The 14,319-nt window shown below is 34.6% G+C and overlaps 1 long non-coding RNA gene across 3 annotated transcripts in view; it reads left to right on the top strand.

The window, feature by feature from the left end:
- Positions 1-14,319, top strand: part of LOC118247997 (uncharacterized) — a 61,628-nt gene that overhangs the window by 28,507 nt on the left and 18,802 nt on the right. The gene's annotated exons all lie outside the window — the stretch shown is intronic.

Genomic DNA, 14,319 nt, shown 5'->3' with positions numbered 1-14,319 from the left:
TCATCAGGAATAATGCTCTGTACCAAGATGTGTGAATGAAGATGTTAAGGGGAAGCACAAATAACAATTTTTCCATTCAGAGAGGAAGCAGTAAGAAGTCAAGGCTATTCAACAGAAACAAATAAATGCAGCCTGGAAAAGTCTTTATTTTCTAAACAGTAGGAGAATCTCAGAAACAATAAGGATAATGTATACAGCATATAAATAAAAAAATAAATGAGTTAATTTTCTTAAAAATATTTGGAATTGAAAAAAAAAATCAAAAAACCCCACCCACATTTCATAATGAATAAAATTTTGCGGGGGAAAGGAGTTGTTTGACATGATGTTGAGGGCAGACTGAAGGACTTGTCCCAGGGGCTGTTCATGCTGCTATTGCAAAAGTGTGTAGGGCATTTAATCTTAGTTGCCCTATTTGTAAATACAAACTGATAATGCCTGCTTCTGCCTAGTGTTCTGTGATCTTCGTATGTTTCACAATATAGTAGAAAAGTGTGTCACAGTGCCTGTTATACTTCAGGTTTTTGAGATAAAAGATGATTTGGACTACACATCTTGAAAGAGCATGTTCCTTAAGGTGGTGATGGCAGCTTTAAGTTTCTTTGGGGTGTTTTTTTTGTTTTTGTTTGCTTGTTTTTAACTGTTTACTAGGTTAATTTATTATCTCTGCAATATGTATGTCTCTTAAGACTGACAGGAGGATTGCTGCGAATAAAAAAAGCCTCCTTTAGGAGATCCCGTGATCAGCAGAATTCTGTCAGCTTCTCAAAAACATACTTAGCATTAGTACGGCACATATTTTATATTTCAGCTTCTAAACTTTCAGGCATATCTTTGTCTGGAAAACATCTCAAGTCTGTTTGTTAAATGATATCACTGGAAGACCCCTTACCTTTAGAGCAATTCAGATTGAGTCAAGTAATATGCAAGTTACATGGCTTTTCCCCATAAATAAGCAGGCTGATGTTTTTGAGTGCAGCATGCAAAATACTTTTTATTGGTATTGATAAATATCACAGCCTTGAAGAGATTACCCAAAAAAGGTAAATTGAGATAAATTAGGTGTGTCTTATTTCCAAGTGTATGTCTTCAGATCAGAAGTGTGCTTCTGAAGTGACTCTCCTGTTGTCCCCACATACTGTGCTCCTTTTAACATTGTGTTAATGTTGTCTCATTATGCAGGAATTGGCTTCCTTTTGGACAAAACTAAACTGGGATGTACTCTCTGGGAGCTCACACCAGCACACCATTTTCAAACAGACATTAGGTTTATGGGACGACATGAAGCAATCCTGACATATGTGTAGTGAGGGTATCAAATCCTCAACACTAAGTCTAAAAAGCCTGGCCACTTCCTGTTCATCTACCCTACTTGCTAATTGTACACCAAACACCAAACATTAAGGAGGTTACAGGATCCTGAACCAGCTGGCAAACAACAACTATGTTGGGTTCACAGAGGATTTTGCAAGAAAGGAAAGGGCTGATGGGGAAACACAGAGATCTTTGGGTTGATGGTTGTGGTTTGCTACTCATTTCCTGGATCTGCAGGAAATTATCACGGATTCTTTCTTAGAAAAGGCTTAAGCAGAGGTGGATTCTACCAAAGGGGAATGATTTAGAAAGTGGCAATGTTTTCACACTAGTTTGTACTTGAACAACAAGGAAAATAAAGTGTCCAGCATCTTTTTGCACTATATTTTCAGCTTAATTTGCAAATTTTTCTTCTGCAACATGGCAATATCAGCCACCCACAGTGCAGTTTCCTGGGACTCTTAAGTACAATAGTTCATTTGATGTAGACTTTCTCAAATTTTATAAACAGAGAGAGTTACAGAAATATTAGCAAATGTAGAGTTTTTCAGAGGGAAGTTTGCATGGAAAACACCGTAGGTTAATTTTTTTAATTGTACTCATATAGGTAGTATCATTGATATCATTAGTATATTTTGAAAGAACAAGACAAGACTTGGATTGCTGTGAATCTCCTTTAGATGATTTTGGTGACCTATGTGTCTCCATGTGGCTGTACATATTTTGTACTACATGAAAGGGTATTAGTGTGAAATTAGTGGAATTTGTAGAAAAACTACATGAAAGTAAAAATTTTTCTCTACAGAAAATATTGGAAGTACTGGTGATGGCTACTCTCAAAATATGCATGGAGTAGTGTGCCTGAGATTTCTTCTCTTGCATATCCTAAGCCATGCCCTAGGCTTGCCCCAAGTGTATTTTCATGTTTTTACAATGCAGCCCTGAAATGTCTTCTGGCCTCAAACACAGGTCTGAGTTTACGAGGTTAGAGACATTAACATTTTTTCATTGATGTTTGAAACTTTCAGCATTTATGCTAGGAAATGCAACTAATCAAAAACAGAATTGAAATGGTTTATCAGAACATCAGAATAAGGAATATTGTATTTTACTTTCTAGATTATCAATGAAGTGACAAAGATGTCCTTTACCTGCTGCTTTGCCAGTAGTAGGCACCAGCTCACAACTGAAGTGCAGGTGTGTGAAACGTCTGTCATAGCACCAACACATGTTTGCCAGATGCCACCAAATGTGGCCCTACACAAAAATAAGAAATCCTACTTATTAGATGATACAAAGGGATGTGTTAGGATTGTTGGTAAGGTAAAAATTAAAACAGAGAATAACCCATGGGAATAAACTTTCACATATTATCTGTTTTTAATTAAATCCAGAGTGGTTCAAGTTCTTAGGAGGATCTCTTGGACTCATGCTTTAATTGTGAAAATGGCTAATTTGTGTATAGTTTAATCATGTTACTATTTCAAGTTACTATAATTGTAGTACTTACATAAGTTCAGGAAGCAGAATTTCATTCCATCTGGTGATTACTTATTTACTTACATTAATCATACAGTCAGAAAACACAGAATTAAAAAAAAAAAAAGTAACTACTGAAAACTTGATTGAACATACTAGAGAAATTAATGTGACTAAATGTGTCCATACGGAGCCTAAAAATTTTAACACACTTCAAAAAATTAATGTAGGAAACAAACAGAGAGCTACAAATGCTGTGATTTCCCCAAGAAACCTAATTTTGCTACTATTTGAACTGGTTTATATATCAAGAGTAGATATATATAAAGCTGCTTTTGGAGTTATTTACATTTTATTATTTTTCAATTCTTGTATTGTGTATACTTACTGAGATTGAAACTGTTTGCTTTCACTCCACTGTGAATCTCTAAGACAAGTTAAATACTTAAGAGGACCTATTATGTTAACTTAGGGATTAAAAAAAAAAAGTGTTTCCACTTGGCCATATTAGGTCCTGTAGTAAAATATTTTCAGGCATGTGCATGGTGCATGACTCACCTGATGAAGTACGTTAAACCTTTTAGAAGTTGGTCACTTTCCAGGTCATGAGTCCTACCCTTCTCATGTCTTTAAAATGCACAAATATGACCTACAGATCATTACCCTCCAGTAGATAGTTACTCAGGAGTCAACAAGCCTACAAGCCCACCTCTATACAGTGTAACATGACCATCCTGTCTCCTGTCCTAGACAAGGAAGACATTTTGTGTTTCTAATAATTTTGTTGGGCACTAATATACTGAAACTCAGAGTGATTTCTACTGGCACAAAGTATCAGATTACATCACAAACAGTGTTTTTGCTGTATGGTTACAGACATTTAGACTACACAAACAACAGGTTGCAACCCTATGCTTTTAAAACTCCAGTGGTATGTGAGTGTGCACATGTGCACACCAGATCACTAGTTATTGCAGCAAAGGCAGTCTCTGCTTCTGCTATATATTTTCTCAACTGATAGTTTTTTTTTTTTTTTTTAAGGTTGTCATATGGTATAACACTTTTACTAGTTGACTCCTCCTACTTTTCTTCAAACCACATCCTGATTTTTGGCCTCAGAAACCAAACATATGCACAGCTTGCAGAACAACACATGATATTGTTTCTGTATAACATCATACCAGCTGGGATATAAATTCTTACAGACAATTTTATGCGAATGAAAAATACCTACATTAAGACATTTTCCATAGCTATGCAATACATACCACGGTAGAGCATATGGTCTAGAGTCAGAGATCCTCACTTATAACAAAAGCCCCAAGTCAGGCCTCAGATCTTCAGACAATGTAATTTTTAATAGATCCTTCTATTTTTTTCTATTCTTTACTTTTCGTATTGTGTTTTGAATTTCTGGAATCTAACATCAGCTAGTTTGCTGCAAGGTTTTGAAGACTCTAACATTTTATCTATTTGATTTCTATTTGATTTATCCAGTATTGAGCCCAATAAAGTTATTATTTAACGAAAAAACAGCAAGGATTTGGTGAAATTCTGACATGTATCATGATTTGAAGATATACCAATAGCAAGAATTCATCATTTTGGGGCAATTTATTTCAACATTTATTTTTGCTGTTAGAAAACTGTTCTACACCTGATTTGTCAGTCTTCAGCTTCCAGACCCCTTTTTCCAGATTTTTCATGGGTGGGGTGGTTGCTGTATTATTCTTCCTTCAGGATAAAGAAGCTTTGCGTAGAAGAATTTTCTCCCACCTATAAACTCTAATTGTTACCCCCAGTCCTTTTTTTCAGTAATCAGATTGAGTTTATACATTCACAGAAAAGAATTTTCTCCTGCTCTCAAATTATGCAACCTATTATTTTTTTTTCTCTTCTACCATTCCCATTAAAATATGGACAGCAGATCTATGGGAAATATTCCAACAATTGCATCAGGATTTAAGGATTATATTAGCTTTGTTCATGCAGCCTCACAGTGGGAGCTCATGTTGAGTTGCTGGTCTACTATGGCCCATAAATCCTTGCAGAGTGGAGGAATTCTGAGGCACCGTACCCCATTTTTTTGGGGTGAAATTCCTTTCTATTGTTGTATAACTTTGCATTCACCTCCTATAAAATGCCTTTTTTTTAAAAAAAAAAAAAAAAAAGAAGATAGATTTATTTATTTATTTATTTATTTTTAACTGTTTTACCTTGTCAAGGGATCTCTTCTTACTGGATCTTATCATTATGTACTGCTCAACTAACTTTTCTGTCATCCTCAGATCCTTAGAATGCTAATTTTGGTATGAACCTTCAGATCACAGCTGGGAATACTGAATAGCATTGGGCCTAGTGTTGATTCCTAATAGATACCCTTAGAAACAAGTCAGTAATAGTTTTCTTTATATCTTCTGATGGTCTACTGAACAAATTTTAATCAATTGAAATTGTGAACATTGATGTTATGTAGTTTTTTTTTTATTATTTATTTAATAAAAATATCATACAACAAATTTTCATTGTACTTTTATCAATTAAATCAATGGAAGATGCTGATCCCTAAGACGGGTGAAAAAATTGGTTGACAACTTAGAAAACATGAAAAGATTAATTCTCCAAGAATTAATATTCTTTAATTTGCTCTGCACATGTAACTTCATTTCACTTTTGCAAAACAGCTCATATAAAAATAATACAATTCATCTTTCAGAACTGGAGGGATTCTGATTTGTCTGACATATCCATCTTAACATGTGTTGCTTTTTGAATTTACTGAAATTGCCTTTAAGAAGCTCACAAAACTGGTGCTAGACACTGGTGCTTGCACTTTCTTCAGTTATTTTTAACATGTTTTGCTAACAGTTTGTCAGATGGGTAATGTATACTCCATAATTTGCCACAAAATATAAAACTCATAAAATCGGAAAAACTAATTCTTAATCTGTGCTTTGGCAGACATACCTTGTATTCATTTCTGTCTGTAAGAGATATCACTGCATCTGTTATGTTGACAGATAAATGTACATCCACAATCCTCTCAAAGCTTTACTAATATCACAGCTTCCCCCCTCCTATCTCCCCAAACTCCTCACCATCATCCTGGTATTTGAGGGAGTTGAGTAATTCAAGTTGTGCTTGAAAGGTGTCTGTGTTTTTGAAAGTAAAGGGAAAGAAAGTGATGATTTTTGAGGGGAGGAGACTCATGTAAAATGTCTCCTTTTTTTTTTTTTTTTTTGGATCCTCCTCACTTCCAAAATAACGTTCTGGTGAAGTTTGTTAATAAGAAGTTTCTAACCAGTTTGTTCTTATTTTAAACAAATCTAAACCTTTTGAATTTATTGGACTTCTCTGTCTTTGTATAGGCTGAATATCACAGCTAATAGCACAGTAATAATTACATGTCATTCTCTTTATCCTCTTTGTGCACTGCCAATCGGCAAAGGTGTCTCATTTCGCACATCATTTGCAATGTCCTATGGTAATACCACATATTTTGGGGAATAGCTCTTGAATGTAGTCATTAATCTCCATTTTGGGATGTGTAGTTCCAGATTCTGGACCCAATTCGGTAATTACTCTATGTGCTGAAGTCAGTGGGCTAGCAAGACTCTGTTCAGTTCCAGAGAGAAAGAGAGTACAGGTAACTTCATACTAAACCACAGTACTGTAGGATTTCCCAGTCCTACATCCAGATTGCACTGGACACAGCCCAAAGCAGGGAAGCAAGTTACCCTGTTTGTCTGCAGTGATGCATAGGTCACTGCAACAGGTGGGAATTTTGGGTTTGGGGGATATTCTGGATGGTCTCTCCACATGGTGGAGTGAAAGCAAGTTATTCTGCCTGTCCTATTCCAGTCAAGACAGCTAGAACAAAGGAGCACTGTTCCTAGTGAGGCAAAGCAGCCACAAGTCAACAGTGATCCAGATCCAACTTCGACACAGAGACAGCTTGTGAAATTGAAAAACAGGAACAAAACAAAAAGTACTATATGTGTCTGTGAAATCTTATCAACTCTGGCAGAGATATTTATTGCTCACTGATGACTGAGAATCTCATCTTGCCCAGGGACTAGTTGTCAGTTAGTAATGGAGTAAAAATGTAGGGTGATCAGAGAATGACAGTCTATCACTGATTGCTCTGATGTCACGCTTTGGGAACAGCAGCCAGAAATGTGCAACTCATTCTGCCTTTAGAATCAAAGGCACCTAATTACAATCTCATTTTGTTAAAATACAGCACTAATGACTTGCTTGTGCAGTAGCTGGATACCATATCAACTGCCATAAGCTAAGTTTTTCCATTTTAACAATCCTGGTTACAGTATCTGACTGCCTGTGCATAAACATTTGCCAGTTGTTGCTGTGTGTCATTGTAGAGGAGAGATGCAGCAGCTTCCTCTAGGCTGTAAAATCAAGAGGAGTCACTGGCAGATAAACTTTGTGCTAAGGTGTTCTACCTCACTTTAGAACTGTTTTGACTGATTCATAAATACTGGTCTTTTGAAAACAAAACTATGTTTGCTCAGGTCAGCTTATTCTGTGGCACATCAACAGAGGCTAAACCCTGTTCCCTTTTGATCTCCTCCCAGTTATTATTATTATTATATATATATATTTTTCCTGGTACTCAGCTGTTTTACTTTAGAATTCCTTTTATAACTGGGTTGCTTCTGCATGTTTGGTACAAGTTATACATCATCTTCCAAAACTTTATTAATATATATATATACACATATTTTCAGAAATCTCACTACTTACGAAGTCTTAACTTAGGTTACTTCTGTTATCTTCCAAGCATCCTGCTGACAGCAACTGTGTTGTTAAATATCAAGGGTACCTTGCTTTGCTTCCTACATATGGCTTTTCTTCAACAGATCCCAAATTAAACATGCTCATGGGTGACATGCATTGACATCTGATGATATTCTATGAAATTCTCTTCAGAAAATTCTGCACATTTTAATCTGTTAATTATAGCAAAGTCTATACTATTACATATTTATCTGAAAGGAGTTCTCTGAAAGTACAGAAATGTGGTTAGCTTTCTAAGTAACTGTGTTTTGGCACATATCAAGGACAGACTTTATACTAAATCACATTTTTCACATGGCATTAGATGGCTCCAGAGTTTGATACGTTTGGTTTTCCCCTACATGTCTGATGCAATCTATTACATGTGTAATTCTATTTCTGAGTACGTTCTTTCTCCAAATGTGAATTGCAATAATTCTTTCACTATGGCTGGTGCTGTGGCAGTGCCCATCCTTCTAAATCTATATAACTGGCATTTTCTCCAAGTGCTTAGCACTTGTTTCCTCAGAGCTCTGCCAGTTGTTTTCAATTGCCTTTCATATGAAGGTGTGTTACTATAAGCTGTTGTGTCAAAAATCAGATAGGATCTTAAATAAACCAATGTGTGTATCAAGCTATTCATATTCAAGTGGTATTCAGAGTCCATCAAGAGGAGAACAAGGTGTGTAATTATTATTATTTCTAAGAAGCATGGAGGGCAGCCAAAAGAGTTAAGTAGGAACCCTTCCAAGTATATATCCTGAAGAACCAGAAGGAGCAGTAATAAAACTAAACGTCCTGTAAAGAGAAAGATTGTTGGAAGGATGAACTCATTAGCTAGGTGCTGAGGGCCAAGGCATTCTCTATTTCATTCTTATTACTTCCGGGCCATGACTATGTTTTAACTACATTCCAGATCAGAACACTACCTGGGAACATTAGTGAGCTGAAAAAGAAACCAGTAAAACAGTTATGGTCCCTGTTATAACAGTTATAGTATGAAAATCAGGACCATGATCTTTTAACTGCTCCAGTAAAAAGTTATGTCACTTGTAATTTCTGCTTCCTGGAGGTGCCCAGTATATTCAAAGAGCTCTCCACATGTCCATGATCAGTTCTGCTGGATTACAAAATCAGGAAAATTCTCTGATGAGTGTAATTTCCATATGTTGCTTGGGGAGTGATATAGTCAAGTCAGTCCATGCTACTACAGTCTCTGCTAAATTCTGATCTGGGTACAGGCTTATTTATACCACTTGGCACCAGTTTTTAAGTTGTTTTCCAGTTGTGTGTAATCAGTGTGCTGCATATTAGTAATGTCTCCTCCTCCCCTAACCCTCAGCATCGTGGACTGTAGGGAGAATAAGGTAACAGTTGGATATGCCAACTCCATAGTTGAGTCTGCTGGTGACTGCCTAGTGGAGAGATTCTCTAGGCTCTGTCCTAGGGACCAGTACAACTGAACAAGGACAAGCTGTAGCAGATGGTCTGTCTTATTCCTCCCAACATTACAAATTAAAACAAGAATATGAAGAACCCATATGACTTCATCCTTCAGACCACAAGTGAAGCTGAGTCAGCAAGTGGTGAAGAAAACTACATGTATTTATAGTGAATGAGTAATTATTTCTTTTTCATGACATGTTTGTAGCTAATCAACTCAAATAGCTGCCTATCTAATAAATACAAGCTGCATACAAGGCTGCCAAAAAAGTGCATTTGAATGGTATGTTTGGCAGTGCTAAGCAACTCTCAAAGCATATTAGATACTTACCGTTTGAGTCAATAGGCTAAGATCTGAGTAAGATTAAACAATATGTTTTGATTTTTTTTTCCTTTCATACTATATGCTGCTTTTATTCAAACTCAAGTTTAGTTCCACTGATTTCAGTAAAGGTAGTGGTGGAAGGAACAGAACCCAAAGCTAGCACTTAAGTATTTATTTTCATGTGTTCGAATTATGTGAATTATGTTACTAAGCTTTTATTTGTCTTTTCCTTCTTTCTTTATATATATATATATATTTTTTTTTCCCAGGAGTGATTAAATATTCAGAATTTGCTCATGAAACAAAACTGAACAGAACTAAAAAACAATCATTTCCCTTTAACTTTCTCTCACAGAGAAAAGACATTCCCTCACAAATTTTAGGGATACCAAATGGATTCCATTTGAGTACCTTTCAGCCTGCAATTCACAGAAATCCAGCAACTGTATGTATACATTGAAGTTACACTCTAAGTACAACCTCTGAAATCTTTTTTGTTAACTGTATAACTGTGTCCATTTGATATACCTCACTGAAGTGTCAGACTTCAATATCAATATATATTTCTTACATGATTTAAGAAAAAGAAAAAAAATGTATTGCACAAAACACATAATAATAAAGTATATTATGATTTCAAAGGAGATTTTAAGGAGAGTGTAATTTCAAAACTACCTTTTCTCCCATTTGATATGGATTACCTATTTACTACCTTTGAGAATGTACCATAGACATCTTGAAGTCTGAATACCTTTCCTTTAATTACTTTATACTTCTCCCTCCACTGCTCCCCTCAGGAACTTTACGGAAGTGGAGGTAGCCAGGCACAAAGGTTCAGAGAGCAAAACTGGGAAACGTAAATTCTAAAGACATTAACTCCTCATGATTTTCAGCACATAGACTTATCCATATAACTCTCATTAACATTAATGAGAATAATGTGACTCAATCCTTTGCATATTGAACACTTTCCTTACTGTACTGAAGAGACTAGTTTCTAGTCCCTAAACAAAATGACAAGGTGCAATGACAATATATCATTTAAACGTCACATTCATTTAGTGTATGACAGACCTTTGAAAAAACAAATCTATAAAAGCAACTTTTGCATCAGAACTCAAAAGTCCCAGAGAAAGCTTAATTAATATTGCCAATTTTAGTACAGTTTTCATCATAATGGTAAAACAGACTATTGTATTTGCAATTTAACCTCTAACTACACAATTTTGAACATAAATAGCTGCAAGGAATGCAAAAAATTTTTCAGAACAAGGCTTTAAGCTTGGTCTTACTTGCTAATCATTTAACCTTATTTTAAAGGACAGCCTATTAATAAGCCATTAATATAATCATTATTTTAAAATGAGATTTCAAGGAAAGGTAGACTTGAATTACCTTAGTGGGTAATATTGGTGGTAAAGGGACAGTTGGACCAGATGATCTTGGAGGTCTTTTCCAACCTTAATGATTCTATGATTCTATGAATAAGCTACAGTAAGAACAGACAGAAACTGATGACTTTGAAAGAAATAATGCTATAAGAAATATATATGATGTTATGCCCAAGAAATTTGAAAACAAAGGCCATAATTTACCTTTGAATTATATATTTATATGGTATTTATATATCATTTATATTATGTATATATAGTATTTAAAAGTCCACTATATTTAAAAGTCCACTAATTTAATAGAAAGCTGTGTAAGCATGAGGACGTTCAAACAATGTAGTGGAATAAATGGGTCTTCTAGAGTGTCCATATGTCACATGGAGACTGCCAAGAGGCTCCAAATACTGCCTAAACTTGTAAAATATCCTGATTCCTACCTTTTCCCCTTTTTCTTCCCTTTTGTCCTCCACCTTGTGCCTTTTGCCTTTACACATCACTCACTGCTAACTCTTGTGAAGATGTGGGTTTCCTCATGTGTCAGTGATCTCTGGGAAAGCTCTCCAGTTGAACCATCTTCAGGAAATATGTCATTTATTAAGAAGAAGTACGGAATATGTTTCTTAAATTTATGCTACAAGATAAACTGAAAAAGATAATCAATGTTCTTCCAGTACAGTATAAGAGTTACAGTATCGACCTTTGGGAAATTTAAATTTGATGCCTTCATTTTCGCTTGTACAACAAGTCAGTGAATGTAAAGTAGCTGTTATGGATTAAGGTCCCCCATTGCCAGGATGTGTACTGTTCTCACAAAAGCTGCAGTATGTGGTGCTAATAGGCTATAATTGCCTGATAAAAATATTTTTTCTGTGTTACTCTAAGACTTTTATTCAAGTTCTTCAAAAGGTCTTACAGGTATTAATTACACAACTTTAGTTCTCTTGTGTAGCAAAAATAGATAAACAGGTAGATAAACAGTGACCACTTGACACCCATGGGACTAATTTTCTGTGGATTTCATGTGGGTGGCATAGGAGAAAGGGCAGCAGTGTTACATTTCTCTTAGTAGGGAATAGGAACAATATACTGTGTTTTATTGCATGAATTGAAAGCTATGGTATCCAACAAAAAACTTAGGAGGAAACTTCAGCACAGTAAGAAGCAACTTACATTACAGTTGAGATATGTCTTGAGCATAAAATCTCATTCATAAAACACTGTTTATTAAGATCTGAAAAAAAAAAGTAATTATTTTCTCTCATTTAACAGATAACAGTATCAACTACACAGAATTCACTAAATCAAATTTGTTTGTTTGCTTATTTTTAACTCAGGAAAGGCTATTACTTCTTACCATCTTCAGCAATAGTTTCTTATTTTTCCATAGTTGTAATGGATTGAATATAGGATCAACTGCCATGAACTTCTGTTCTCACTACCCAGATGAAACACAGATGAAACTACTTGGCTATTCCAACTTCACATCTGTTTCATCATTATCATAAACAATATATATGTAGTGGTTTATCAGTGCTGCCAGGAAGTTGTTAGTGCAGCTATTGTTTTCATAGTACTTTGGATAGTTAAGCACAACAGAAATATTTCTTATTATTGCTATTATTGTTTTCAGTGATTTCTTCACTGAGTGGGTTCTCTGCTTTCAGACACAAATAAGCACAGATGGACTTACTCGGTTCTGCTATTCTAGAAATTGGAACATGGGAGAGACTTTGATTTGTTTTGTTTGTTAGATACGCTTTTTCTTGATATATTTTTTACTTCTACCAGTTCCAAGATACTGTGTTATAGACTGTGGTTTTCAATGATCAGAAAGGATGCTCACACAAAGTATTGCTGTTGAAAGCAGAAACAAAAATTTTACTCATCAACTTCAGACATTTTACAAATAAATTAATTACTACAATAACAATAAAGTCAAGCACAATACCTTATTCATGTGCCATAGAGGACAGTTCTAAGTTATGTGTTAGCATGCCTTCAATTTTTATTGAGAAAACTTTTTTTTTTTTTAAACATCATTAAACATTTCTGAAAAAAAATCAGTGTTTAAACGTCTCTTGGTCTTCATGATCAAGAAAACAAAATTAAAACATAGATAAAAAGGAAAATATAATCAGGGCTTTGAATCTAGTTTTTGGGCATTAACCCTGAATGTTTACTAATTATGCCCCTAAGTAACACCTCAGGACCAAATAAGTTAAGTGGGGGAAAAATCTGAAGAAAAATAACTGTTCTGCTTAAAAAAAAATAAATAAATTAAAATTGTTCATTCAATTAAAAAATCCATAATAAAAGTCCATACTTGAGTTCAAGTTGCCCATGGGAAGGTCTAATTCATGCTGGTCATTAATGAAAGCTTTATGTGACTATTAGGAAAAAAATGATAAACTACCCTAGCAACCATAGTAATGCTTGCTAACATACATAATAAACAAAAGCTGGATACTTAGAATGCACTCTGAATTATTCTGTTATAAAATTATTATTATTTTTAAATGTTAATAGGTTTAAAAGCTATTTCAGCTACTATAGTTTCAGGTACTTTTACAATTGTATGTATGTTTTTAAATGCTGTACTGAAATTTCTTTCTTTTGCAGATGACAAGTTTACTGTTTGATTAAATGTGAGCCAATGTTTGGCAATAAGTTGGCCAATGTAATACTTTGTTCAATGCATTTAGTATGAAGATAATATTTTCTAAACTGGAACTTATATCAAGCATTTGTATAATATAAATCAAATTAATGTCCAGGACTAGTTCTAAGAAAAAGCTAGTGAATGAAGATGAGTAAAATATTTAAAGAAACCAAAGTGGTTGGTGAAAATTAATAATTTTAAGAACTTACATATTGTTTTTTGCATCTACAACACTGCAGAGCTTCACACATAAAGATAAAATAAGCATTATAATTCCTATTTGTAAAGAAAAAAAATCATAGCATTCTGAATTCCTTCCCATATCACTTAAAAATGAAGATTTACATGACTTAGTTAAAGCGATGTAGTACGATAGTACTAGAATGAGGGAGAAAAACAAGCTTTTTTAATTTAGAGCTGTATATTAACCAGTGGATCACAGCTATCCTCATGTAAACCAAATTCCAAAATAGACTTACAGTCAAATAAAAACATTTTCAGTTTTGCCAGAAGACATTTATAAAGGTTAGGTAAGATGAACTGGTTTGCAGTGTTGCATGGATGTTTTCTTAGATTATCATTAAAAATGACTGTATAGCTCTGTTTATTAGATAATTCTACCAAATTAACATAATAGTGTAGAGCAGTCACTGTAAGCCGTTGAAAAGTAACATGACCATCAATTTTTCCATTGGTGACTTTATCAACATAGTCAGTAAAAGATTTATTCATTTTGACTTCTTTTTACAACAGTGGTAGCATGTCCATTGATTTCACCTGGAGACATCAACACCACAAACATTAAAAACTTCCCAAAGAAGCAATTACAAGTAAAAAAATTTAAACCTCATCAACTTTAATTTATAGTTTGAAAAACTCTAAAGTCAGAGTAAGGTTAAAACTTTCTGGTC

This window comes from Cygnus atratus, chromosome 2, assembly GCF_013377495.2.
Source record: "Cygnus atratus isolate AKBS03 ecotype Queensland, Australia chromosome 2, CAtr_DNAZoo_HiC_assembly, whole genome shotgun sequence".
NCBI classification, from domain to species: Eukaryota; Metazoa; Chordata; class Aves; order Anseriformes; family Anatidae; genus Cygnus; species Cygnus atratus.
The sequence above is the reverse complement of the archived record's forward strand: the minus strand, read 5'-3'. Positions and strand labels throughout refer to the sequence as shown.